Source organism: Triturus cristatus, chromosome 4_2 (genome assembly GCF_964204655.1).
Source record: "Triturus cristatus chromosome 4_2, aTriCri1.1, whole genome shotgun sequence".
Classification (NCBI taxonomy): domain Eukaryota; kingdom Metazoa; phylum Chordata; class Amphibia; order Caudata; family Salamandridae; genus Triturus; species Triturus cristatus.
This window is the reverse complement of record NC_140586.1, coordinates 445,801,607-445,828,582: the sequence shown is the minus strand read 5'-3', so window position 1 is coordinate 445,828,582 and position 26,976 is coordinate 445,801,607.

The window sequence follows — 26,976 nt, the reverse complement described above, 5'->3', positions numbered from 1 at the left end:
GTTAGATAAGACAAGTTTTCTAATCCAAACTCTTTCCCCATATCGATTTCCCTTCTGTGTCCCACCCACTACATGTACTCTCTCTCAAACAATTGTGCAACTCCGAGATGATAAAAAGTGCATGATGTCATCTCTAAACAGAGCCTAACTTAGATAAAATAAGATTCAGACAGAAATTGTCTAGAAGTATTCCAGTGGTACACTGTTTACTCAAGATTCTGAGAATCTTATCACCTGATCAGCACTCGCTCCCACCGAACTGAACCAATTTAGGGATACAACATTTTCCAAGGTGACCCGCATCGCCTCACAATCAAGCACGTTAACCCTGAACAACCTATTCCTATTAGATTCTAAGGAATCAATCTCAAATCTTTTCAAACATAGGCATCTGATCAAATAGGATAATAGATAATGTTTTTCATAAGAGGCCCTGTGGAACATTCCCTGCGTATAAGTCTCCACTAGTGTGACCTGCACAGTCCTCCCCAAACTCAGTATACATATAGTGACTACAGCCATAGCCACTGAGGTGTGACCACAGGTACATGTAGGTATCATGAAGCATCACTACTGGACCTGTCAAGTCTCCAGAGATGCTTTGGTAATCGGCAACTATTTCCAAAATCCCGACAAGTAATTGTGTAGCTGTTGCCTCTCCCAAACTCTGTCCACTACATTTCATTTCAACTGTCTGATTCTCCAACATGTAGAGTTGTAATGCAGTTTTGCTACCTCCAATTTCACTGGGGTCTAGTGCCATTTGTGTAGCATTTTATAATACCTTAGCTAGACATTTATTGTGTGTCCAGAGGTGTTCTAAACAGTTGTTGTCAGAATGAATCTGTTTGGAATGTGAGCGACCACCAAACGCTAAGCCAAGATGCTACTGGGCATGAGAATAGGTTATAATTCTGTATTGACCCAACATTAAACCTTTGTTGGTCCCTCTTGACTTCAGGTAAGACAGGAATTTCAAGTTCTGGAGCAATATCAAACATGGTTTTTGCATTTTTGTAAGGCAGTGGGACTACTGCCTATAGCACCAGTGTTGTGAATTGTGTAACCAGAATTCAGCTTGGGCAATTACAGTTGCCTTTAGTTTGTGCTCTTCTATTAATTGATCTACAGTATCACTCATTGGCTTATAAAGCCTTGCCAGGTAGATTCCTTATCCCCTATGTGTATATTACCATTACTCCAAAATGAAGTACATACATGCATCCATGGCTTGTCTTTCAGCAGGCGGTGCGCTCAGTGCTGTTTGACCGTGGGTTACCTTCCTACCGTCAGTAGTATAAGAAGACCTCAGAACTTTAATCCACCCTAAAAGTGCATGCTAAGTGTGTCATGGGTATCATAGAACAGGTAACAAGTTCGTGCTAACTGGAAAGTGAGCCAATAAAGCTCAAAGCCTTTTCGGCATAAATCCCCATATTCTGGGGCTTCTTGCAGTTTTTTAAGAGGCGGTGTCCTTCCCCCACCCATATAAATACCTTCACCATATTATATACCTCCATCAGCAGATTTTATGCATCCTTTATTGGTAACATCATTAAAACGTAATTAAGATGGGTGCTATGTTCATTTTCATCATGTGTTCTCCTCATAATGATAGATTAAGAGGAGACAGTCAAACTATATAATTCCTAATCACATCCAATAGTGAGTGGAAGTTTGTCTTCATCTTCCTTGTCAACTCCTCTGTTCAATACTGTTTCCAGATACTTCAACCATGATATCTGTCATAGAAATGGATGTGGTGCTATCATTGCCACAGTAGTGGTGTTGGTGAGACGCCTCACACTTATTCCAGCTAATCCAATATTCTGAGAATTCCCAAAAACGGGAGATAAGGAAATTGAGATCCATGAATGAGTGTGCAAAATTTAACAGTGTTACTAAAAATATAATTTGCATAAAATAGAGTTTTGTGCTTTCATGTTAACATAGAAATGCCCTTAATGTCTGTGGCTTGTATAATGGCAATCTCCAGTAGTTCAAGGGCTAAGGCAAAAGGAAATGTGAATAGTAGTCACCCCTGCCTTGTACATCTAGGTATCTTGAAGGGCCGTGATGTATAGCCATCACAGGACAATTCTGCAGTGGGACTCGAGTATAACCACCTCACTTTCATAAAAAAGACTGCCCCATCCCCATGCATGTCAAGACCATTAAATGTCTCCCCAAGATACACGATTAAATGATTTTTCTGCATCCAATGAGATCACTGCCTAAAATCATCCTGGACCTTTCAAATGATGTGTGCTAGTGGTCTCAAATGGGATAATAAGCAATGGTGTTCAACAAAGTGCATTGGGTGACATTCGTCACAAGTATGAATGCACTTCTGTACATCAGTCTGCAAAATAGAAACACAACACAAGAACAATTTAAACAATCCATTCAGTCAGCCCATATTAGGAGTAAGTCAGGGAAGTGAACTCCACTCTGCTCCGCTCGTGGAGTTTGGACAATTTTCCGCACTCCACGTTACGCAGACCTAGGAGAGTTCCAATAAACTCAGCTACGCGTAGCTCGTCAACATCAAGTCGCAAAGAGCAAGAGAGGAAAATCCACCTCCCGGCGAGATTTTTCCTCATTTGCGCTTGTCAATGTCAAGTTGGTGAGCGCGAGCGAGGGAAATCAGCCTCCCGGCGAGATTTTTCAATCAACTTGGGCAGTCGGATTTCTTAATGTGAGTGGGTGCGTATGCTCGCGATCGCTCGCATTGAGAAACCATCTGTTCGCGTTCAGAAAGCTGCCGCTCAGGTAGAAAATCTACTCGAACAGCAGACAGGAAGCAGCGCCCGATTGTGATTGCTTGTGCTGTGCATGGAGCTGGCCACGATAATTTGACAGCTCGAACAAACACCCGGCACTGAAAATTAATGCAAATGGCATTTTTTCTTACTCACTACACCGCTCACGGAGCTCTGCATAGCGCAGAGGAGTGTTTTTTTGCACTTCTCAGTGTTCCGCCTAGCGGAACTCCGTGAACTCCGCCCAGACTTAATTAGGAAAATCCTAACCAACACCCACACCTGCCAAACTCAACAAGATAGTGAACACAGTGAAGCACTAAGAAGCATGAGGAGCATGAATCAGGAGTATTATGAGGCAGAGGAGGGCTATGAAAATCAATTACGGTTGTTTCAAAAGTGATCGCGATTTGTCTCTGCAGATCGTTGAATTCACTGTTTATGTTTGTAATTTGTGACCCAAGATCTCATAACTTCAACAAGCATCTCCATTTTGGCTGAATGGGGCTCCCAGAGCTCCTTTACATAGGTCCAGGCAGCTGCCATGGCATGTGGTCTCTGGGATGTCTCCATGTCGGTCATTTCTTGCAGATTTGGAAGCACCTCAAGTTGCCAGGGCCGGTGAATTCTCTTGTTCATCCATCCTTCATGGTAATCATAAGAACCAGGTCAAGCAGGCTATAGCAGAATTTCAGTTTCCACAGTCTCCAGCATGGCTCCTTGGGAAACATTTTGAGTGTTGTGTATTTTGTTGTTGGCATGGAATAGACATTATCACCTGTCAGGTGCATCTCTGTTATTATGGTTCCTGCTTCTGATCCTGTGTGCCCTCTGCAGTTCCAGTGGAGAGATGAATACCAGTGTTGTGAGTTTTGAGATGAAATGGAGAACGAAAGCCATCATATGTACTTTTCTAGATTTTCTGGGATCCAAGAGACCCACAGGTTAACTAGTCCTTGTCTGTCTTCCAATTATTTGAGTTTCATTTGCATAAAGCAAAGGCCTACTAATAGTCAACAGAGGTATTCAATTTTAGTTCCATGGCCATTAATCTGGCTTCCATCACTGACAATCAGGACCTAAAGGAAATGAGGTTCGGTTGTATCGACGGGACGTTTGTCTGTCTTAAATGTATTTTCCTTAATAAATGAAAGAGAGGTTCTTAGGGCCATTAGCTTATTCAGTACTGTCTCAAGGACTACATCCTGTGTCATGTTCTCAGGGTATTTCAGGGCTCTTTTGAGGCTTGCCGATTACCCCTTCATAAAAGAAAGTTGCCTAGCTGAAGTTTGACATCAGGGGGGTGGCTTGCAGATCACGGTGTGATATCTGATCTGATGACCTTATATTGTATCCTGTTGCTGCTCTCATTCCAGATTGTGCTTGTAATTTAGGCCTGCTATATCCTAGTACTTACCTCACAGAGGTCCGTGAAGGCTGGGAAAAAGGATATATACCCACTAGAAGACAGCAAAAGCATACCAACCTAATATCTGAAGTAAAGTAGTAGATACATGTCGTCAGAGGCATCATGTGATAAGTCAGCTGTCAATGGATATTCATGCAACAGAACCAGGCTAATGTATAGATTTGGGTGTATTTATAGGGCATAAAGTACTCCCAAGACAATCAAGCAGATGAAGTCAAAAGAAGAAAAGTGCATCACCCTCTACTACTGGGTGAAACTCAACACAACAAAGAGAGGCGGGTAGGTTCTCTTTCCCTTACTGCGAGGAGGGAAAGATTGCACAACATATACAAATCAAAGAGGAGACATCAGCGAGCCAGAAGCTGTGAGTGAAGGCAAGAAGCCTAATGCAAGATGCCCGTAATCATTCTTAAGTCCGGTAGACCACTTACTATGTTTTCAACGCCATATCGGCCGGTAAGTCTCCTGGTCCTCCAGTTACACTGGATGTGCTTATTTCCCTGGCCATAAAGAGTCCTATCAATGGTAGATGCAGTATAGTTATGCGCCCTAACTAGTCACACCATAATTCATGTTGACGGCAGGTGAGGGCGACATCCTGTATCCTGCAGGGATGAGGTGCCTATGTGCAGGGCCATTGCCTCCCAACCATCCCAGGTTTGTTTGAATGCATTGGTACTGCATCAGTGACTTGAGGGGGGCCTCAGATACAGCTGTGGCCTCCATCGTGGGTGCAGCCATCATGGACCATCGGATCCACCATCATTCTCATTGCATGGCTAAAACACCCCGTTCATACATTCTCAACCACAAGTTTTAGTTTGCAAAAATGTCTGGAATATTCAGGAATGCAACTTGAAGTGGGGTTTGGCACACAAGTTCTAGCCTTAGAGGGATTGAGGCAGTGGTGTGTTTTGAAACCCCTCTTTTTAAATCTACATATTACAGATTTTCCTCAAGCATTGGCAAACGTAAATACTCACCCATGCCAGTAATGGGATTAGCCAGCTCTATGTAATCTTTCCAAGTGAAGATACACAGTTGTTGTTGCCTATATATATCGGCTTAGCTTCAGACTTTGAGGCGTTGGTAGAATGCTGTGCTTAGAATAATACAGTAGTTATGTAAACAAATTCAACATGTTTACATTTGAAAACTTAAATCGGGAATGCTATTATGGACATTGTGAAACTTTTTTTTTACCAACAGGATTTATTTGATCCTAAATGGACCTGGAGAATGATGAATGAACATCAGCAGAAATCAATGCCTAAATGTATCTAATAGGGTAAATGCGGGAGTTGTCCATATTGCCCATGTTTTGAGCATTCAGTCGAAATGTTCCATTGGCCTTCACAGCTGGCAAAAAGTAAAAGTAGTCAAAACACTTAGGGCATTATTACAATGCCGGCCGTACTCTCATCCGACTGGCACCGTAGTGGAAAAGGGACCGCCCAACAAGGAGTCGGTGGTTCCCCCGCCCATGTTACAATGCGACCGCCTTCATGGCGGTCACAGAGTGTATATTTTCTATTGTGGCTTGTGCTGGGGGCTGCAGCACACGCCGCAATAGAAAATATACACTTTAAAAATATCCCTGCATGTGTGCCTGCTACACGGTGCAGGGATGTTTAGGGGGGCACATATTCCCCCCAGGCCCCAGAGTAGAGGGCCAGGGGGAAGTGGGGCCTGATAGGGGCCCCAAAAGTCACTTTCCACCTACCTTTTAATGGCAGACAAACCACCATGAAAGGGCAGGTGGAAAAGGACATTGTAATCACTACGCAGTGCCTGATAAAGCACCGCCCCTATTGTAGGGATTACTGACCCTCCGACAGTCGACAGGCTCCTTTAGCCCATCAGAAAGTATCAGACTGTCCCTCTGCCAGCTGCCTCAGACTGCACACATTGTAATGCGTTGGTGGACCGCAGCAGCAGATGGCGGTCGGACTGTATCTAATGAGCCATGGGATGCGGTCCCACTGCCATCAGCATGACCCCCTTAATCAAGTTATTAAAATGAGCGTTGGTCCTTACAAGATCAATCGGAATGAAATGCAATGGCAGTCATACCTTTCAATCATAAATTGATAGCCAAGAGTCATTTCAAATAGCTTTGTCTGAGTTAGACTCACTCGCTAACGTATCATATAAATGAACTGTTACAGGATGCTGATGGTTGATGGGAAGGATGCTGACATATGTCACTAAAATATTGGCTCCTGATAGTACACCCAATTTTATGCTGGGTTTATTCCCACTGTGGTACTTCTTACTTCAATCCTCTTCCATCTCAATACCTCAACATATTCTTGAGGAGATGTCATACGGGTCAATAGCCATTATTTTAAGTAGAAGGAGCCTATGTGGAGAATGCAGTCTATGGTTAAGAAAGCTGTGTGCAAGAAATATTAAACTCGGAATTCGCTATTTTACAGCGTTAGTTATTAATGGGTGAGCATCTAAAATTGACATGAAACATTTAAACTGACGGATAAATTACAGATGGCATGGATAATTGGGGCAGCAATAACAAAAATTAAGATTGTTGCTCAGTAGGTATGATGTGACTACCTTTGCAATTTAATTCAGATGCAAATAAACAGAGGTGGGGTTTGGGTCAGCCACCTCCTCCCACATTTCTTTTGTGTTTGGGATATCCTCATTTAGTCATTGTTGCTTGGCATTTCATAAATATTTTGTATTAACCCACTAGTGTATATTATATTACATAGTTTGCAATGGTAATTTATTTTGGACTGGTGATTCCGTCTGTTTCATTTGTTAATCGCGCGCATTTAAGATGGCTGCCACGTTGTTCAGTGACCACCTTAAATGAGGGGAAAGACGCCTGTTGTTTAACATTTACTTTTCCAAAGCTGGTACCACAGTGGTGCATAGGTGTTGTTTAGGAGCTCTCAGTACTGTTCTCACGGTAAGCTCGAACAGCAGCACAGCCAAAACGAAGGACAGGTTAAATAGGAATAAAAACCTTTATCAGCAAGAACGAACTTTTGTTCTTTTAGAATTGTCTTGGAATGTAAATCCTTGTGAATTGCTCTACGTTGGAAAGTGATGAAATTAAATTGAACGTCTTGTTTCATTTTGTTTTTTAAGACATCGTTGTTTAGCTGGATAACCTCTGTAACTGAAGTTTTGATTATATAACACCAAAACTTTCTGAACTGAAATGTGTCCCACTACAATTCCGTTATCCGATCACAATGTTGGGGCAGATTTACAAGAACTGGCGAAACTATGCATATTCGCAGTGATACGCCAGTTCATTTGCGTGATGGAAAAATAGCCGTGCGCCACCATGGATGCACCGTGGAGCAAGGGCAGACAGATGCGTGACGCATCTTTTGTCGGAAAGGCAACACATTGCTGGAGTCGTGTAGTAAGCACGACGCAACTCCAGCAATGGTCAGGAAGGCCTATTCCGACTATGCTGCTACACTCTTTACGCCTGCTTCAAGCAGGCGCAAGGTTTTGACGCAGTGGCGTCGTAAAAGTCACTCAGTGAAATCTTGTAGATTTCACTGAGTCACTTTTGCGAGGCTTCCTTGCGACGGAATGCCCACCCTGTATACATTATACCTGACGCAGGTATAATGTAGCGCAGGGCTGTACAACGTGACGCGTCTCCCTCGATGTAAATATGTCGCATTGTGGAGCATTGTTTAGGACGCCGCTGCATCACAGAAGTGACGCAGCAGCGACGTAAAGTTGCCGCAAGGGGCTTGTAAATCGGCCCTGTTGTTTTTAGCTCAAATGGATGAAACTTAAACCACCAGAGAATGTGCAGCATACTTTGCCTTTCTTACTGGAAATGTATGTACCCAATCTACATAATTCATGTAAACATGCAGCATAAAGCTCTGCGGAGTAGTTTGGGGGATGTCACGATGATGAAATCAGTATTTCACAGGGAACCCTGAAATATTTCCAATATTTCCAATATTTCATGGTTCGCTGTGAAATATGAGTTTTATATCGCTGCATATATATTGAAAGAAACATGTCTGCATCCATCCACGTCCTAGTAATCCCTCTCTAATCCAGTCATGCACTCAGAAATTCATGCTGCCACCCATTAATGTGCCTACATATTCAATTTGTCATCTATGACCTCACTCATCCCACTCAATAGTTATACTTGCCCTTATGTACTTACTTATTCATCCACCCATTCATGCACTCACTCAACCATTAAACATTCTTACATTAACCCATTCATCGATCCATACGGTACCACACACCAACCATTATTAACTAGTAATGTAGTAAGGCTTATAGGTCCATTGTCAACATTTGCTAAGTTGTCATGAGCTTCGCTGCCATGAGGCTGCTTTTGCGCCGGACACTGCAGGCATATATTTCGCAAGACCCTGTTTGTTCCCCTTTTCACATGAGAACTGTTCACCTCGCACGTTCTCTGCTGTGCTCTGAGGTTTAGCCTGCACACGCTGGTTAAGGTTAAACAACAATGCCCCTTTTTATTTCGTTCTGGTCAGTCCCTCGCACCTAGACTTAACATGCTACACACAGCTGCACTACTGGAAATCGTCGGCTTTAATATTGCAAGCGCAACATGTTTTGACACACTTGGAGAGACACCTTTCCGAAGAGAAGAGCTGTGCTTGTCCTGAGATATTAACACTGCATTTAGGCCTTGAGGTATGGGGGTCTGCTGACAAAGCTTAGAGGTCTTCTTTTTTATAATAAACTATCTCTTGTCACAGGGAGGGTGGTTAGGTCGTTTAGCCCTTTTCCACTGTTTTTTCTAACATGAGATTCCCGTTTGTATTCTATGGTATTATAACAATGCTGACCATATTGTGTTTATGCATTTTGCTTCTAGTATTGACACGTGTACTGCACCATAGAACGCGTTAGTTCAAATAACTATTTTAAACTATACCGCGTCTCTGATTACTCGCATTGTGGACAAGTACAAGTGAGTGAGCGAAAGAGTGTCTGGCTCCCGCGATTCCCAAGATAGAGTGACGTGTTCTGAGTTTTCTAATCATTGGTAGCTTTGCTGTAGACGGAAAACAAATGAGACACTATAGCTAGTCGGTTTGGGATTTTGGGTACTAATGTGGTAGGTTGGTACACGCCTATTCACTGAGGTCCTGTTTTCCTGTGCATAGTTCTGTATATGTGCAGAATCCCCGCAAAAATACCTTTGGTAATTGTTGATTGTATGGTAACTATATACATGAATTTCGAATAACCGAATCTGTAAATGTTTTGTTTTAACAGAATAAACCACATATCAATACAGATATTTAGGACCCATAATAAGTCAAACCGTCCATGTATTTATGGTTCTCTAATTATTAACCCCTTCGCTGCCAGGCCTTTTCCCCCTCCTGTGCCAAGCCTTTTTTTGGCTATTTGGGGTAGTGCGCGCTTAGGCCCCTGTAACTTTTTGACCACATCAGGTATCCACGCCAAATTTGCGTCATTTTCTTCCAACATCATGAGGATTCTAAAGGTACTCAGGGTTTGTGGATTCCCCTGGAGGGGTCACAGAAATGAGCCAAAATACAGCAAAATTCTGGATTTTTTTCGGAAAAATTGGAAAAACGGGCTGCAAATGAAAGCATCTGGGTTTTCCCCTGCAAATGTTATCAAAAAAGGGTTTGTGGGGTTGAAATCACAATTTTCCTAGCTTTTTGGGGATACCAGACCTTTGTCAGAAACACAACATTTTTTACTCAGTTTTGGCATTTTTCTGGGACATAGCCTATTTTGCTATTTTTTGTGCTTTTGACCTCCTTCCAGTTAATAGCAGAAATGGGTACAAAAGCAATAATGGATTCTGGAAAGCTATACATTTTCGAGAAGAAGACAAAACTCTGAATTCAGCAAGGTGTCATTTATGTAGATCCATCAAGGTTTTTTTATAGAAACAAACAGTTAAATATAGGATAAATTGAAAATTATTTGAAAAAAACAGCCTTTTGTGTCAACGTTTTCACCTATAACTTCTTCTAATTATGACAGCTCTTTGAAAGCAATATACCGTTGCATCCGCTGGACATTACTGGTTGTGGTGATATATAGGACTTGTAGGATCACCAAGAACCCGACGAGCCCAGAGCCAAAAACTGAGCAGCAACTTGCAATGGTTTTTTATTATGTACCGGGTATATAGTAATTATTCTGTAAAAATGTGTACATGGAAAAATCGGTATGAAAGACACCTACGTATTTCTGAAATGGGAACAAAATATAGAGTTTAGAAACAGGAGATATTTGCACATTTCTGAAATTGGGAATACTCATACTAGCATCAGAATTATCAGTCATTTTTTAGAATGACTTATTTTTTACACAGTGTCTTTCATTTGGAGGGCAGTAATGCATCGAAAGTCAATAGATAATAACAGTTCCTTTACAAATCTGAATTACCCTAAGTCTCCTGATAAAAATGGTACCTCACTTGTGTGGGTAGGCATAGTGCCCGCGACAGGAAACGGCGCAAAACGCAACGTGGTCACAACTCAATATCGCAGTGAAAATTTACCCTTTTTTGGCAAAGTGCCTAGCTCTAGTTTTTTAACCCTAGCTCTGCGGGCACCTTGGGAAACCTAGCAAACCTATACATTTTTGAAAACTAGACACCCAGGGGAATCCAGGATGGGTTGACTGGACTGCCTCCCACCAGGGTCTGTTACCCAGAATCCCTTGCAAACCTAAACAATTGTCAAAAAAAACAAATTTTCCCCACATTTCTGTCGTGGAAAGTTCCGGAATCTGCGTGGATCCACAAATTTTCACCCACCCGCGTTCCCCATAGTCTTTCGAGAAAAATGGTACCTCACTTGTGTGGGTCGGCCTAGTGCCCGCGACAGGAAACGACGCAAAACAAAACGTGGTCACACCTCAATTTCGCAGTGAAAAATGACCCTTTTTTGGCAAAATGTCTAGCTGCAGTTTTTGAAACCTAGCTCTGCCTGCACCATGGGAAACCTAGCAAACCTATACATTTTTTTAAACTAGACACGCAGGGGAATCCAGGATGGGGTGACTTGACTGCCTCCCACCAGGGTCTGTTACCCAGAATCCCTTGCAAACCTAAAAAATTGTCAAAAAAAAAACATTTTCCCCACATTTCTGTCGTGGAAAGTTCCGGAATCAGCGTGGATCCACAAATTTCCACCCACCCCGCGTTCCCCAAAGTCTTACGAGAAAAACAGTACCTCACTTGTGTGGGTCGGCCTAGTGCCTGCGACAGGAAATGGCGCAAAACGCAACGTGGTCACACCTCAATTTCGCAGTGAAAAATGACCCTTTTTTGGCAAAATGACAAGCTGTAGTTTTTGAACCCTAGCTATGCGGGCACCTTGGGAAACCTAGCAAACCTATACATTTTTGAAAACTAGACACCCATGGGAATTCAGGATGGGGTGACTTGACTGCCTCCCACCAGGGTATGTTACCCAGAATCCCTTGCAAACCTAAAAAATTGTCAAAAAAACACATTTTCCCCACATTTCTGTGGTGGAAAGTTCCGGAATCTGCGTGGATGCACAAATTTCCTCCCACCCCACGTTCCCCAAAGTCTTACGAGAAATATGGTATCTCACTTGTGTGGTTCGGCCTAGTGCCCGTGACAGGAAACGTCGCAAAACGCATCGTGGTCACACCTCAATTTCGCAGTGAAAAATGACCCTTTTTTGGCAAAATGACTAGCTGTAGTTTTTGAACCCTAGCTCTGCGGGCACCTTGGGAAACCTAGCAAACCTATACATTTTTGAAAACTAGATACCCAGGGAAATCCAGGATGGGGTGACTTGACTGCCTCCCACCAGGGTATGTTACCCAGAATCCCTTGCAAACCTAAAAAATTGTCAAAAAAAGCCCATTTTCCCCACATTTCTGTGGTGGAAAGTTCCGGAATCTGCGTGGATCCACAAATTTCCACCCACCCCGCGTTCCCCAAAGTCTAACGAGAAAAACGGTACCCCACTTGTGTAGGTCGGCGTAGTGCCCGCGACAGAAAACGTCGCAAAACACATCGTGGTCACACCTCTATTTCGCAGTGAAAAATGACCCTTTTTTGGCAAAATGACTAGCTGTAGTTTTTTAACCCTAGCTCTGCGGGCACCTTGAGAAACCTAGCAAACCTATACATTTTTAAAAACTAGACACCCAGGGGAATGCAGGATGGGGTGACTTGACTGCCTCCCACCAAGGTCTGTTACCCAGAATCCCTTGCAAACCTAAAACATTGTCCAAAAAAACACATTTTCCCCACATTTCTGTGGTGGAAAGTTCCGGAATCTGTGTGGATCCACAAATTTCCACCCACTCCGCATTCCGCAAAGTCTTACGAGAAAAATGGTACCTCACTTGTGTGGGTCGGCCTAGTGCCCGCGACAGGAAATGGCGCAAAACGTAGTGAGGTAACATCAAAATTGCCTATCTCAAAACCACCTGGTTTTGCAAGGGGGGTCACTTGGGTTTTTGACCTGGTGCTCGGCGGCCATCGAGGGAAACCTACCAAACCCATACATTGCTGAAAACTAGACACCCGGGGGCTTCCAGGGAGGTATGGCTTGCGTGGATCCCCCAACGTTTCTTACCCAGAATCCCCTGCAAACCTCAATTTTAGCTGAAAAAAATCACTTTTTTCACACATTTTTGTGTGAGAAAGTTGTGGCATTACCAGGCTCACTCAAATTTCCCACCCCCAAGCGTTTCCCTGGGTCTCCGGTAAAAATGGTGCCTCACTTGTGTGGGAGGCCCAAGTACCCGCGACAGGCAAGGTCCCAAAACGTAGTGAGGTGACATCAAAATTGCCTATCTCAAAACCTCCTGGTTTTGCAAGGGGTCACCTGGGTTTTTGGCCCGGTGCTCGGCGGCCATCTAGGGAAACCTACCAAACCCATACATTTCTGAAAAATAGACACCCGGGGGCTTCCAGGGAGGTATGGCTTGCATGGATCCCCCAAAGTTTCCTTACCCAGAATCCCCTGCAAACCTCAATTTTAGCTGAAAAAATCACTTTTTTGACACATTTTTGTGTGGGAAAGTTGTGGCATCACCGGACTCACTCATATTTCCTACCTCCCAGCACTCCCCTGGGCCTCCGGGTAAAAATGGTGCCTCACTTGTGTGGGAGGCCCAAGTACCCGAGACAGGCAAGGGCCCAAAAATTTTTTGGGAAAGGCAATGTTGATGTCGCATCACTACGTTTTGGGCCCTTGCCTGTCGCGGGTACTTGGGCCTCCCACACAAGTGAGGCACCATTTTTACCGGGAGACCCAGGGGAACGCTGGGAGGTGGGAAATTTGAGTGAGCCCGGTGATGCCACAACCTTCCCACACAAAAATGTGTGAGAAAAGTGATTTTTTTCAGCTAAAATTGAGGTTTGCAGGGGATTCTGAGTAAGGAAACGTTGGGGGATCCACGCAAGCCATACCTCCCTGGAAGCCCCCGAGTGTATAGTTTTCAGAAATGTATGGGTTTGGTTGGTTTCTCTAGATGGCCGCCGAACACCGGGCCAAAAACCCAGGTGACCCCCCTTGCAAAACCAGGTGGTTATGAGATAGGCAATTTTGATGTCACCTCACTACGTTTTGGGCCCTTGCCTGTCGCGGGTACTTGGGCCTTGTTAGAAATGAGGGGGCTCTGGTTGACGCAGGTGTGTACCCACAACAAGCAGGGACCCTTTACTTCTTGTCAGGGCGAAGGATGACTCCCCAGAATAACCCCTGCTCACCCTCTAGGTGCGTGGCGCGAGCAGTCTAGGCTAAGTCTCAGGCGTACACGGTTAAGCAAATGCAATTACACATACAGTAAACCCCTTGCATGCACCACAAACGGACACCAATCAGGAAGTATATAAAAGTAAGCTTTTATGTAGATTCAGCAGATTCAAATACAAGGCCCAGTAACGTGTGAACTGATGGGGCCACAACTCTTGGAAATATGGTAAAGTTCTCTTTGTTACGGAAAGTTCTTTCGGCGGGCACAAGGTAACTGTGGGCCCCAGTGCACTTCGTGCTGAGGTGGCGCCCGGGAAGCACACAGCAGATGACAGGGAAATCAGAACGTTGCGGACCCTGGATCCGATGCGAGCTCGCGGTCGAGTTCGTAAGTACAGTACCTTGTTTCTTGACGCGAAGGTGGGTGCGGGATTTCAGCGGCTCTTCCACAGAAGGCCAAGGCGGCGTCCGGGGCTCCCACACTTCACAATAGGGGTCTGATCTTCAGGCTCACGACAAGAGCGGGGTGTTGCAGGTGGCGGGTGGACAAAGCGGGGCAGCCGGGCACGCAGATTACGTCCGGGCCGTCCGAGGCTTGGAGATGCTCACAAACGCCAATTCCGGCGGGAGGGTGAAGGTGCACAGCGAGCCTCCAGCGAGCGAGGTGACAGGGGCAGCCCAGCACAGCGTAGGGAAGATCAGGTAGAGCCCAATGGTCCTGGGGCTCAGTTCAGGGGGCAAGCTCAGTTCCAAGCCCTTGGAGATCGTTTTGAAAAGCACAAGTCTTGAAAGTAAAAATAAAGCAAAGTCTTCAGCAACAGTTTCTCTTCTCCCCTTTGGCAGCAAGGTCACCACTGCAGGCCAATCCCCCAGGACAGGGACAGTCTTCCTCCTACAGCTTTCCCGGGGCCTCCTCCTCAGGCAGAGATTCTTCTTGGTCAAAAGCGGATCTTATTTCTTAGGAGCAGGGCTCCTACATTTATACAGCAAATCTTTTGTTCTCCCAGGCCAGGGGGGCCCTTGCCTAGTCCAGTCCGGTTTCTGAGCACTTTGTTTACGCGATGCAGGCTTCTTCTTTCAGAGTGCAGGGCAGAGTCATTAGACGCTCCACAAGGGGCGGAGCCGGCATTTACGTGGCAGAGCACTGTCCTATTCAGAGCCTAGGAGTACTCCTCCCCCCCATCTACCTGTCGATCGTCCTATTCACCACCAGGCTACCTAACCCTGCCCATCTGGGTTCCCCCAGCCCTGTCACTCACACCAGCCAGACATCAGATACACATCACGCAGAGGCGGGCTGAAATGTTTAGGCAAGCAAAGGCCAGCTTTCTAAAAGCGGCATTTGCAAACGCGGAATATTAAAATAAACCTTGGGAAAAGATGTACCTTATTATTCCGAGTTCAGGCATACTAAACTCGATCTTCTACCATGTTCCCTGGGTCGGTTAGGATCATAGGGTGTAACAATCCAAGCCGCCCATACTGGCCTATGAGAACAGGGTAGCCTTGCAGTAGTGAACAACAAGATGGCGGTAATTCACTACTAGGACATGCCACGCATCTAGGCTTGTCCTACCTTATGCTCACAACGCACCCTGCCCGTGGGCCTACCAGAGGGGTGACTAACATGCAGCTAAGGGAAGGTTTTAGGGACCGGCAAGTGTGGGCACTTGCCAGTCAGCATGTCAGTACCAGACTGCACGCAGGTTCTGCAATGGCAGACCTTAGACATATTTTACCGGCCGCTTCTGTGGGTGGCACAACCCGTGCTGCAAGCCCACCAGCTGTGTTTGCATTTACATGCCCTGGCGCTCCTGGCGCACTTTACTGGGGTCTGACAGTAAACCAAACGATCCAATCATGGAATCCAACCAACATATACAATTTACATAGGGAGCACTCGCACCGCGACACTGGTTGGCAGTGGCACAGCGCGCTGAGCGGCCAACACCATAAAATCACGTGAGGCACAGCGACAAAAAGAGGAAGGGAGACTCACGCCAAGGTGCCAGGTCTAACACGTGTCCCCTCCAGCTGAAAAGTGGGGAGAACTACCCTACCCCAGGGAGTTCCTCATCACTAAGGCGGAAAAATCTGGACAGACCGTCAGCATTGGCGTGATCTGTACCAGGGCGATGTTCCACCGTGAAATCCATGCCCTGTAGGGAAATGGACCACCTCAACAGCTTCGGATTCTCACCCCTCATATGCATCAACCATCTGAGGGGCCTGTGGTCCGTCTGAACCCGGAAGTGAGACCCAAACAGGTAGGGTCTTAGCTTCTTCAGCGCCCAGACCACAGCAAAGGCCTCACGCTCAATAGCACTCCACCTCTGTTCCCGTGGAAGTAACCTCCTGCTAAGAAAGGCTACGGGTTGATCTAGGCCCTCCTCATTAATCTGTGAAAGAACAGCCCCCACACCATGCTCTGAAGCATCTGTCTGAACGATAAACTCTTTGGAGAAGTTGGGAGCCAAGAGCACGGGCGCCGTGCACATAGCAGGTTTCAAGGCCTCAAAAGCTTTCTGACAGGTGTCAGTCCAAATCACTTTCCTGGGCTGCTTCTTCGAAGTCAGCGCTGTCAAGGGGGCAACCATGTTGCCATACCCCTTGACAAACCTCCTGTAGTACCCAGTGAGACCTAGGAAGGCTCTCACCTCTGTCTGGGTTTTGGGCGCCTCCCAATTCAGGATGGTTTCTATCTTGGGCTGAAGAGGTGCCACCTGGCCACTCCCAACTTGGTGTCCCAAGTACACCACGGAACCCTGCCCGATCTGGCACTTACTCGCCTTGATAGTGAGGCCTGCCTTGCGCAGCGCCATCAACACTTCCCAGAGGTGTCGCAGGTGTTCTTCCCAAGTGGAGCTGAACACCGCGATGTCATCCAGGTAGGCTGCACTGAACGAATCCAGCCCAGCCAACACCTGGTTGACCAATCTCTGGAAGGTGGCAGGGGCATTCTTCATCCCAAATGGCATACCCCGGAACTGGTAGTGCTCATCTGGGGTGGAAAATGCTGACCTCTCTTTGGCCCCCTCGGTCAAGGCGATCTGCCAATACCCAGACGTTAAATCAAACGTGCTGAGGTAGTTGGCAGCCCCTAACCGATCGATGAGCTCATCAGCTCTGGGGATGGGGTGTGCGTCGGTCCTAGTGACCGAATTGAGTCCTCTGTAGTCCACACAGAACCGGAGTTCGGGTGTGGCTCCCGGCGCTGCAGCCTTTGGGACCAAGACCACTGGGCTGGCCCAAGGACTGCTGGAAGACTCAATTACCCCGAGTGCAAACATCTTGGAGACCTCCTCCTTGATGCATGTCCTCACCCTGTAGGCCTTGTGCCGCACAGGTGTACTATCCCCAGTGTCCACATCATGGACGCACCAATCAGTGACACCAGGGACCAGGGAAAACAGATCAGAAAATTGTCCCAGCAACTGGCGACAATCATTCTGTTGCTCAGGGGTCAGGGTGGAAGAGAGGATGACACCATCCACTGACCCATCTTGCTCCTTGGCTGACAGAAGGTCAGGAAGAGGTTCTGTCTCCTCTTCCATCCCAGCATCTGTTGCCAAGAGCATGCCCACTTGGGACCTCTCCAAGTGGGGCTTGAGGCAGTTGACATGTAGGACCCTTAAGGGGTTCCTAGGAGACTTCAGGTCCACCACGTAGGTAACAGGACTCTTGCGCTCCACCACCTCAAAGGGACCGGTCCACTTATCCTGGAGCGCACACGGCTCCACGGGGGCCAAGACCCATACCTTCTGTCCAGGCTGAAGCTCTACCAGAGTGGCATTCTGGTCGTACCACCGCTTCATCTCCTCCTGGCTGGCTTCCAGATTTGCCTCAGCAAGTTGCCTGAATCGTCTAGTCTGATTCCTGAAGGCCAGCATGTAACTATATACATTCTGGGGAGGTTTCCTGGGAGATTGCTCCCAGCCTTCCTTGACCAGACTTAGAGGTCCTCTGACTGGGTGACCATACAGAAGCTCAGAGGGACTGAACCCCAGCGACTTCTGTGGCACCTCACGGTAAGCGAAGAGAAGGCATGGTAAGAGGACGTCCCACTTACGCCTCATGGGTCCTTCTAGGCCCATTATCATGCCTTTGAGGGTTCGGTTGAATCTCTCAACCAACCCGTTTCCTTGGGGGTGGTAAGGTGTGGTGAACTTGTAGGTTACACCACACTCTTGCCACAGGGATTTCATGTACTTGGACATGAAATTGGTACCACGGTCAGACACCACCTCTAGAGGGAATCCCACTCGGGAGAAAATTCCCGTCAGTGCACGTCCCACCACGGGGGCCGCCACTGTCCTCAGAGGAATGGCTTCCGGGTACCGGGTGGCATGGTCCACCAGGACCAGGATGAACCTATTGCCCATCACTGTCCTGGGGTCCAGTGGCCCTACAATGTCAATCCCCACTCGCTGGAATGGGGTACCGAACACAGGGAATGGCTGGAGTGGAGCCTTCTGCTTCCTTCCACTCTTTCCACTTGCCTGGCAAGTCTGGCATGTCCTGCAGTGAGTATCCGAACTCCTGCGCATTTGAGGCCAATAAAAGTGGGTGACAAGCCTTTCAAAGGTCTTGTCCTGCCCCAAATGCCCTGCCAATGGCACATCGTGAGCCAGCCCCAGTAGGAAGTCTCTGAAGTCCTGGGGTACCACCAGCGCACGGGCTGACCCAGGCTCAGCAACCTTAGGCTCTGTATATAGGAGATCGTTCTCCCAGTAAACGAAATGTGATCCTGACTGATCACCTGCGGCCTGGTCTGCAGCCTGCTGCCGCATACCCACGAGAGAAGGGCACTCCTTCTGTGCCTTGCAAAAGTCCTCCCTGTTGGGACCTCCTCCCTGCTGCCAATGGGTCAGCTCCGGCAGGTCTCCCAGTTCAGCTATCTGCTCCCCTGTAGGCTCCAGGGCATCCCCCTCAAGGTCGCCTTCCTCCTGGACCGTGGGAACTTCAGGGGCCGGCTTCCCACGCCCCTTGCTCCTTCTCTCTGAGGCCGGTTCCTGGGCCTCCCTCTCAGGCTCCAGGACCTCTTGAGTACCTCTACTGGCTGCCATGGACCGTGTGGTGACACACGCCCAATCTGGCATACCCAACATCTCCAGGTGAGCACTCCGCTCCACCTTAGCCCAAGGTGAGCTCTCCAAATCATTCCCTAACAAACAGTCTACAGGCATGGCGGGCCTCACAGCTACCTGAAGAGTACCAGAGACCCACCCCACTCAAACGGAACCTGAGCCACCTTGCAGTGCCTCTCTGTGTTGTCAGCGGCAACAACGGGATAGAATGCATTGGGGACCACCTGCTCCTGAGACACCAGGTGACACCTGACAGCTGTCACACTGGCTCCTGTATCTCTAAGAGCTTTCACTCTATGGCCATTTATGGTCACCCACTGCCTGTACTTCTTAGTGTTCTCAGGCAGCTGGGTTGGAGGGACCACTTCACGGTCTCCTAGCGAGACAAGGGACATCTCTGCGGGACCCCACCCACCTTGGATATCCCTCTCCTCCCCTAAAGCTACACTAGTCACCTGCCGGGGTGGAGCACCAGTGGGTGCTGGTTTACCAAACAATGGACACTTTACATCAGAGGCAAAATGCCCCAAATTGTTACACCTGTAACATCTGACGGGCCCCTTCTAAACAGGAGGACCTGTCGGGGCCCCGGTCGGTTTCGAGGGTGGGGGAGGCTGAGAACCCTTCGCTTGGTTCCCTTGGGGACTACTTTGGGGCCCTTTTTGGAACTGCTTCTGTTTACCCCTGTCCCCCCCACTCTTCTGCTGGGGACCCTGCCCACCTTTGGCAGAATCTCCCACGGGACCCTTGTGGACCCTGGTACTGACCCAGTGGTCCGCCTCCTCAGCAAGCTTCCTAGGGTTAGTCAGCCTACTATCTATCAGGTGCTGGCGTACCTCAGGAAAACAATTACTGGACAAGTGCTCCCATGCCATTAAATCAAGAAGCCCTTGATAATCATTTACCTTACTACCCTTTACCCAACCATCCAGCACTCTGCAAAAGAAAGTCACATACTCCACATACGTACTATTGGGAATCTTAGTGCAACTCCTGAACCTCTGTCTATATAACTCAGGGGTCAACCCATACCTAGTCATCAGGGCTTCCTTCATATGGGCGTAAGAATTATGAACATCAGCAGGTAAATCGAACAGTGTGTCCCGCCCTTCACTCAGGAACCGTCCCCATAACCCCACTCCCCAATCTCTCTCAGGGACCCGGTGGGAAGACATGGCTACCTCGGAGGCTCTGAACCACTGCCCGATGTCGTCATTCTTGAAGAACTCCTTCACTACATCCTTGGGAATATAAACTCTTGGTTCCGCCGGTACTGGCGGTGTGCTGCCACCAGAGGGATTAAGCTCCAAACTTTTTGCTTTCAGCTCCAGCTCCCTCAGCTTCATGTCATGCTCTAGTTGTAGTTTCTTTTCTTCCATGGCTAATCTTTGTTTTTCCATATCCATCTGCTCATGAAGTTTTGCCATCTCTACTTTGTGTGCCCGGGTTGCTGCCCTGTCTGCCAACTCTTCTGGCGACAGGCCTCTGCCAAACTCATGGACACTTTCTGGTGGAACCATTTCCACCTGATTCTCTGGTGCCTTTGACTCATACTAGGCCCTCAGCGCCTTCACGAGTTGGTCCTTCTTTTTCAATCCAGTTTGGGCAATTCTGAACTTGGAGCAAAAACCTCTCAACTCTTCATTGGTATGATCCTGAAGTGCGCTTTCTTCCCAATCTATGTCCTCAAATCCAGAGATTATAGAAGCTGCCCTTCCGGCGGGAAGTGAACCAGGCATGGCTCTAACAACGGAGATTCTTGGCAAAACAAAAACAATTGCTAGTCTTGTGGCTGTGTTACTGGTCTGCTCTCACTACGTGGTGATCAGTGGTTCACTATACGCAAACCGCAAATGCAAATCCGTAAATCCTCACCGCTGCCACCAATGTTTGAAATGAGGGGGCTCTGGTTGACGCAGGTGTGTACCCACAACAAGCAGGGACCCTTTACTTCTTGTCAGGGCGAAGGATGACTCCCCAGAATAACCCCTGCTCACCCTCTAGGTGCGTGGCGCGAGCAGTCTAGGCTAAGTCTCAGGCGTACACGGTTGAGCAAATGCAATTACACATACAGTAAACCCCTTGCATGCACCACAAACGGACACCAATCAGGAAGTATATAAAAGTAAGCTTTTATGTAGATTCAGCAGATTCAAATACAAGGCCCAGTAACGTGTGAACTGATGGGGCCACAACTCTTGGAAATACGGTAAAGTTCTCTTTGTTACGTAAAGTTCTTTAGGCGGGCACAAGGTAACTGTGGGCCTCAGCGCACTTCGTGCTGAGGCGGCGCCCGGGAAGCACACGGCAGATGACAGGGAAATCAGAACGTTGCGGACCCTGGATCCGATGCGAGCTCGCGGTCGAGTTCGTAAGTACAGTACCTTGTTTCTTGACGCGAAGGTGGGTGCGGGATTTCAGCGGCTCTTCCACAGAAGGGCGAGGCGGCGTCCGGGGCTCCCACACTTCATGATAGGGGTCTGATCTTCAGGCTCACGACAAGAGCGGGGTGTTGCAGGTGGTGGGTGGACAAAGCGGGGCAGCCGGGCACGCAGATTACGTCCGGGCCGTCCGAGGCTTGGAGATGCTCACAAACGCCTATTCCGGCGGGAGGGTGAAGGTGCACAGCGAGCCTCCAGCGAGCGAGGTGACAGGGGTAGCCCAGCACAGCGTAGGGGGAGCGGCTCAGATCGAGCAAGGCTCTTCCCAAGGCGGGGGCGGCTAAGCAGTCCTGGTCACGGCTCAGGGAGGGACTGGGGCACGAGGGTCACAGCTCTGGCGAGAGAAAGGACACCACAGTCCAGCGGCAGGCTAGTGAAGATCAGGTAGAGCCCAATGGTCCTGGGGCTCAGTTCAGGGGGCAAGCTCAGTTCCAAGCCCTTGGAGATCGTTTTGAAAAGCACAAGTCTTGAAAGTAAAAATAAAGCAAAGTCTTCAGCAACAGTTTCTCTTCTTCCCTTTGGCAGCAAGGTCACCACTGCAGGCCAATCCCCCAGGACAGGGACAGTCTTCCTCCTACAGCTTTCCCGGTGCCTCCTCCTCAGGCAGAGATTGTTCTTGGTCAAAAGCGGATCTAGTTTCTTAGGAGCAGGGCTCCTACATTTATACAGCAAATTTTTTGTTCTCCCAGGCCAGGGGGGCCCTTGCCTAGTCCAGTCCAGTTTCTGAGCACTTTGTTTACGCGATGCAGGCTTCTTCTTTCAGAGTGCAGGGCAGAGTCATCAGACGCTCCACAGGGGGCGGAGCCAGCATTGAGGTGGCAGAGCACTGTCCTATTCAGAGCCTAGGAGTTCTCCTCCCCCCCATCTACCTGTCGATCGTCCTATTCACCACCAGGCTACCTAGCCCTGCCCATCTGGGTTCCCCCAGCCCTGTCACTCACACCAGCCAGACAGCAGATACACATCACGCAGAGGCGGGCTGAAATGTTTAGGCAAGCAAAGGCCAGCTTTCTAAAAGCGGCATTTGCATACGCGGAATATTAAAATAAACCTTGGGAAAAGATGTACCTTATTATTCCGAGTTCAGGCATACTAAACTCGATCTTCTACCGTGTTCCCTGGGTCGGTTAGGATCATAGGGGGTAACAATCCAAGCCGCCCATACTGGCCTATGAGAACAGGGTAGCCTTGCAGTAGTGAACAACAAGATGGCGGTAATTCACTACTAGGACATGCCACGCATCTAGGCTTGTCCTACCTTATGCTCACAACGCACCCTGCCCGTGGGCCTACCAGAGGGGTGACTAACATGCAGCTAAGGGAAGGTTTTAGGGACCGGCAAGTGTGGGCACTTGCCAGTCAGCATGTCAGTACCAGACTGCACGCAGGTTCTGCAATGGCAGACCTTAGACATATTTTACCGGCCGCTTCTGTGGGTGGCACAACCCGTGCTGCAAGCCCACCAGCGGTGTTTGCATTTACATGCCCTGGCGCTCCTGGCGCACTTTACTGGGGTCTGACAGTAAACCAAACGATCCAATCATGGAATCCAACCAACATATAAAATTTACATAGGGAACACTCGCACCGTGACACTGGTTGGCAGTGGCACAGCGCGCTGAGCGGCCAACACCACAAAATCACGTGAGGCACAGCGACAAAAAGAGGAATGGAGACTCACGCCAAGGTGCCAGGTCTAACAGGCCTCCCAAACAAGTGAGGCACCATTTTTACCGGGAGACCCAGGGGAACGCTGGGAGGTGGGAAATTTGAGTCAGCCCGGTGATGCCACAACTTTCCCACACAAAAATGTGTGAAAAAAGTGATTTTTTCAGCTAAAATGAGGTTTGCAGGGGATTCTGGGTAAGGACACGTTGGGGGATCCACGCAAGCCATACCTCCCTGGAAGCCCCCGGGTGTCTAGTTTTCAGAAATATTTGGGTTTGGTAGGTTTCCCTAGATGGCCGCCGAACAGTGGGCCAAAAACCCAGGTGACCCGCCTTGCAAAACCAGGTGGTTTTGAGATGGGCAATTTTGATGTCACCTCACTACGTTTTGGGCCCTTGCCTGTCGTGGGTACTTGGGCCTCCCACACAAGTGAGGCACCATTTTTACCGGGAGACCCAGGGGAACGCTGGGAGGTGGGAAATTTGAGTGAGCCCGGTGATGCCACAACTTTCCCACACAAAAATGTGTGAAAAAAGTGATTTTTTCAGCTAAAATTAAGGTTTGCAGGGGATTCTGGATAAGGAAACGTTGGGGGATCCACGCAAGCCATACCTCCCTGGAAGCTCCCGGGTGTCTAGTTTTCAGAAATGTATGGGTTTGGTAGGTTTCCCTAGATGGCCGCAGAACACCGGGCCAAAAACTCAGGTGACCCCCCTTACAAAACCAGGTGGTTTTGAGATAGGCAAATTTGAAGTCACCTCACTACGTTTTGGGCCCTTGCTTGTCGCGGGAACTTGGGCCTCCCACACAAGTGAGGCGCCATTTTTACCAGGAGACCCAGGGGAACGCTGGGAGGTGGGAAATTTGAGTGAGCCCAGTGATGCCACAACTTTCCCACACAAAAATGTGTGAAAAAAGTGATTGTTTCAGCTAAAATTGAGGTTTGCAGGGGATTCTGGGTAAGGAAACGTTGGGGGATCCACGCAAGCCATACCTCCGTGGAAGCCCCCGGGTGTATAGTCTTCAGAAATGTATGGGTTTTGTAGGTTTCCCTAGATGGCCGCCGAGCACCGGTCCAAAAACCCAGGTGACCCCCCTTACAAAACCAGGTGGTTTTGACATTGTTTGTTTCTACAGCGTGAGAATTTCGGCACAATATTGCAAGGAAAATGTGACAGACATTTTGAGGTTTGCAGGACATTGTGGATAAAATAACCTTTAGGAATTCACAAGAAAGACATCACCATGAACTCCCGTGGGTTTACGACAATATCTACAGTTGGTGGGTTATTCTTACATGGAACATACACCTTGGCAGAGAAACTAAAAAGACAAAGATTCCTGCACAGCCATCTATTCCTCAAACGCACGCACATACTGGTTGGATTTGGCACGAGGGGGAGTGATGGTTCAGTATATTAAATTTTATTAACAAGAGATTTCACAAAAATGAAATGCACTGTCAATAATTAAATGGAGAAAAAACTGAACCAATGACTCGCAGCTCATGAGCTGTAAAGCCACGGCAAGGCACCAACCGCTTTACAGTCCATTCACACACCTTTCATACGTGATACACACAAGACCATTCGCACCACCAGGCACTAAAACAACACATTACAAAATTCACAAAAGGGACAAGGTACACCCTGCTTCAGAAAGGCAAATATTACTGCACAGCCATCTAATCCTCAAGCACACACACATACTGGTTGGATTTGGCACGAGGGTGAGTGATGGTTCAGTATATACAATTGTATTAGCAAGTGATTTCACAAAAATAAAATGCACTGTTAATAATTGAAAGGGCGAGAAACTGAACTATTTACTCACAGCTCGTGAGCTGTAAAGCCATGACAAGGCACCAACCTCTTTACAGGCCATTCATACACCTTTCATACGTGTGAGACATACAAAACCATTCACACTGCCAGCCGCGGGCCCATCACATAACAAAACTCACACCAGCACACAGCCCCATTCAAGGGCCCATCACTTTCACACGCCCACATTCCTGACACAGCATCTACACAAGCTGATGGATTGCGTGGAGTGGCACTCAGCTAGCAGTGTGTGTAGTGACCAGCAGCAAGTCACTACTCACACACCACCAGCCAAGCACCACATTTAGGATTTTTTTTAGACAAAAATAAAAACACAAACAAATCGCAAATCAATACAAATCTACAAACACAAAATCAGTAACTAAATACATTGCACTAACGCCAACCTTGAAACAGAATCAAATTTTTCAAAGAATACAGACCAGGCAGTTCACTTTTCCAATCATGAATGCCCCCAAAAATTATTTTGTGTGTGGTACGCTCTAAAACAAGCAGGGACACACAGCCCAGGTTTAGAAGGACAGTCGGGGCAGTACATACGAATCTCCTTCCGCGTACCTCTTCGCCAACAGACTCTGCATCTCCTAGTGGGAAAATCTTTTGCCGGTGTGGGAGGGATGAAATCAGGAAAGTGGCGATCTTTCAATTGAACGACATCCTCCACCACTCCAAATCTAGGAACACTTGCATGTTCCACAACAACAAGGCTAGCTATCACAGAGTGCTGAAACTGAAGAAATGTCAAGTTTGACGCAGGAGAACACTCCTTGAACACAATAAAAGCATTGAAATTTGCTAATTCAAAGAAATGGATGGCCAACTTCTTATACCAAACATAAGCCTTCCGAATAGCAGAGTAAGGTTCCAACCTCTGATCTACTCTGTCAACACCACCCATGTGCTTATTGTAGTCTAGAATGCACACAGGTTTGCGCACTTCAGCAACTTGACCCCAAACAGCCACAGGTGAAGTACTCTCATCATGGATGGTAGTCAGCATGTACACATCCCTCCTGTCCACAAATTTTACAGCTAGTATTTCATCACTACGCAAGGAACTGACACTGCCCCCTCTAAAGTTTTTTGCAAACAAGCTCTTTCGGATAACCTTTACGGTTAGAGCGGATTGTGCCACATGCAAAAGTGTCCACTTTATACAATTCCTTAAATAATTGCACAGCAGTATAGAAGTTATCAAGGTACAAATGGTGGCCTCTGTTAAACAGTCTTCTAGCAAGAGCACACACAATTTTATCTGAAACTCCAAAAGTGGACGGACAACCTGGGGGGGTCAATAGTAGAATCTCTACCAGTGTACACACAAAAATTTAAAACATATCCTGTCCTACTCTCAGACAACATATACAGCTTAATTCCATAGCGTGCCCTCTTGCTAGGGATGTACTGCCTAAAAACCAAATGGCCCTTGAACAAGACCAAAGACTCATCAATAGATATTTCTTTCCCTGGAGTATAGATCTCAGAAAATCGATCTACAAAGTGATCAAGAACGGGCCGAATCTTAAAAAGACGGTCACAGTCAGGGTGATCCCGTGGCAACGCCATAGAATTATCAACAAAATGCAGCATACGTAGCAAAAGTAAATACCGATTACGAGTCATAACTGCAGGAAATATGGCAGTTGCCAACAAGGGGCTAGTAGACCAATATGAAGCGAAGGTTGGCTTCCTTGCCACACCCATCAATAAAGTCAAACCCAAAAACTTCTTAATCTCTTCCAGATATGTGGGAGTCCACCGGGTAGCTCTAGACTGGGGCCTAAGTTTGTCGCTGTTGTCCCTCAAAAACTGTTCAGCATACAAATTCGTCTGCTCAACAATCTCACCCAAGAATACATCATCCATAAACAACTGAAAAAACTGTATAGGCAAAAAATGTTCACAATCCACTGTACACCCTGCATCACTGCTAAAGGCAGGCAACACCGGCTGCACCATGTTTGGATCAACCCAAAGTCCAGCACTTCCAGTAGGAAGCCTAGCAGCCTCAGACTGCAAT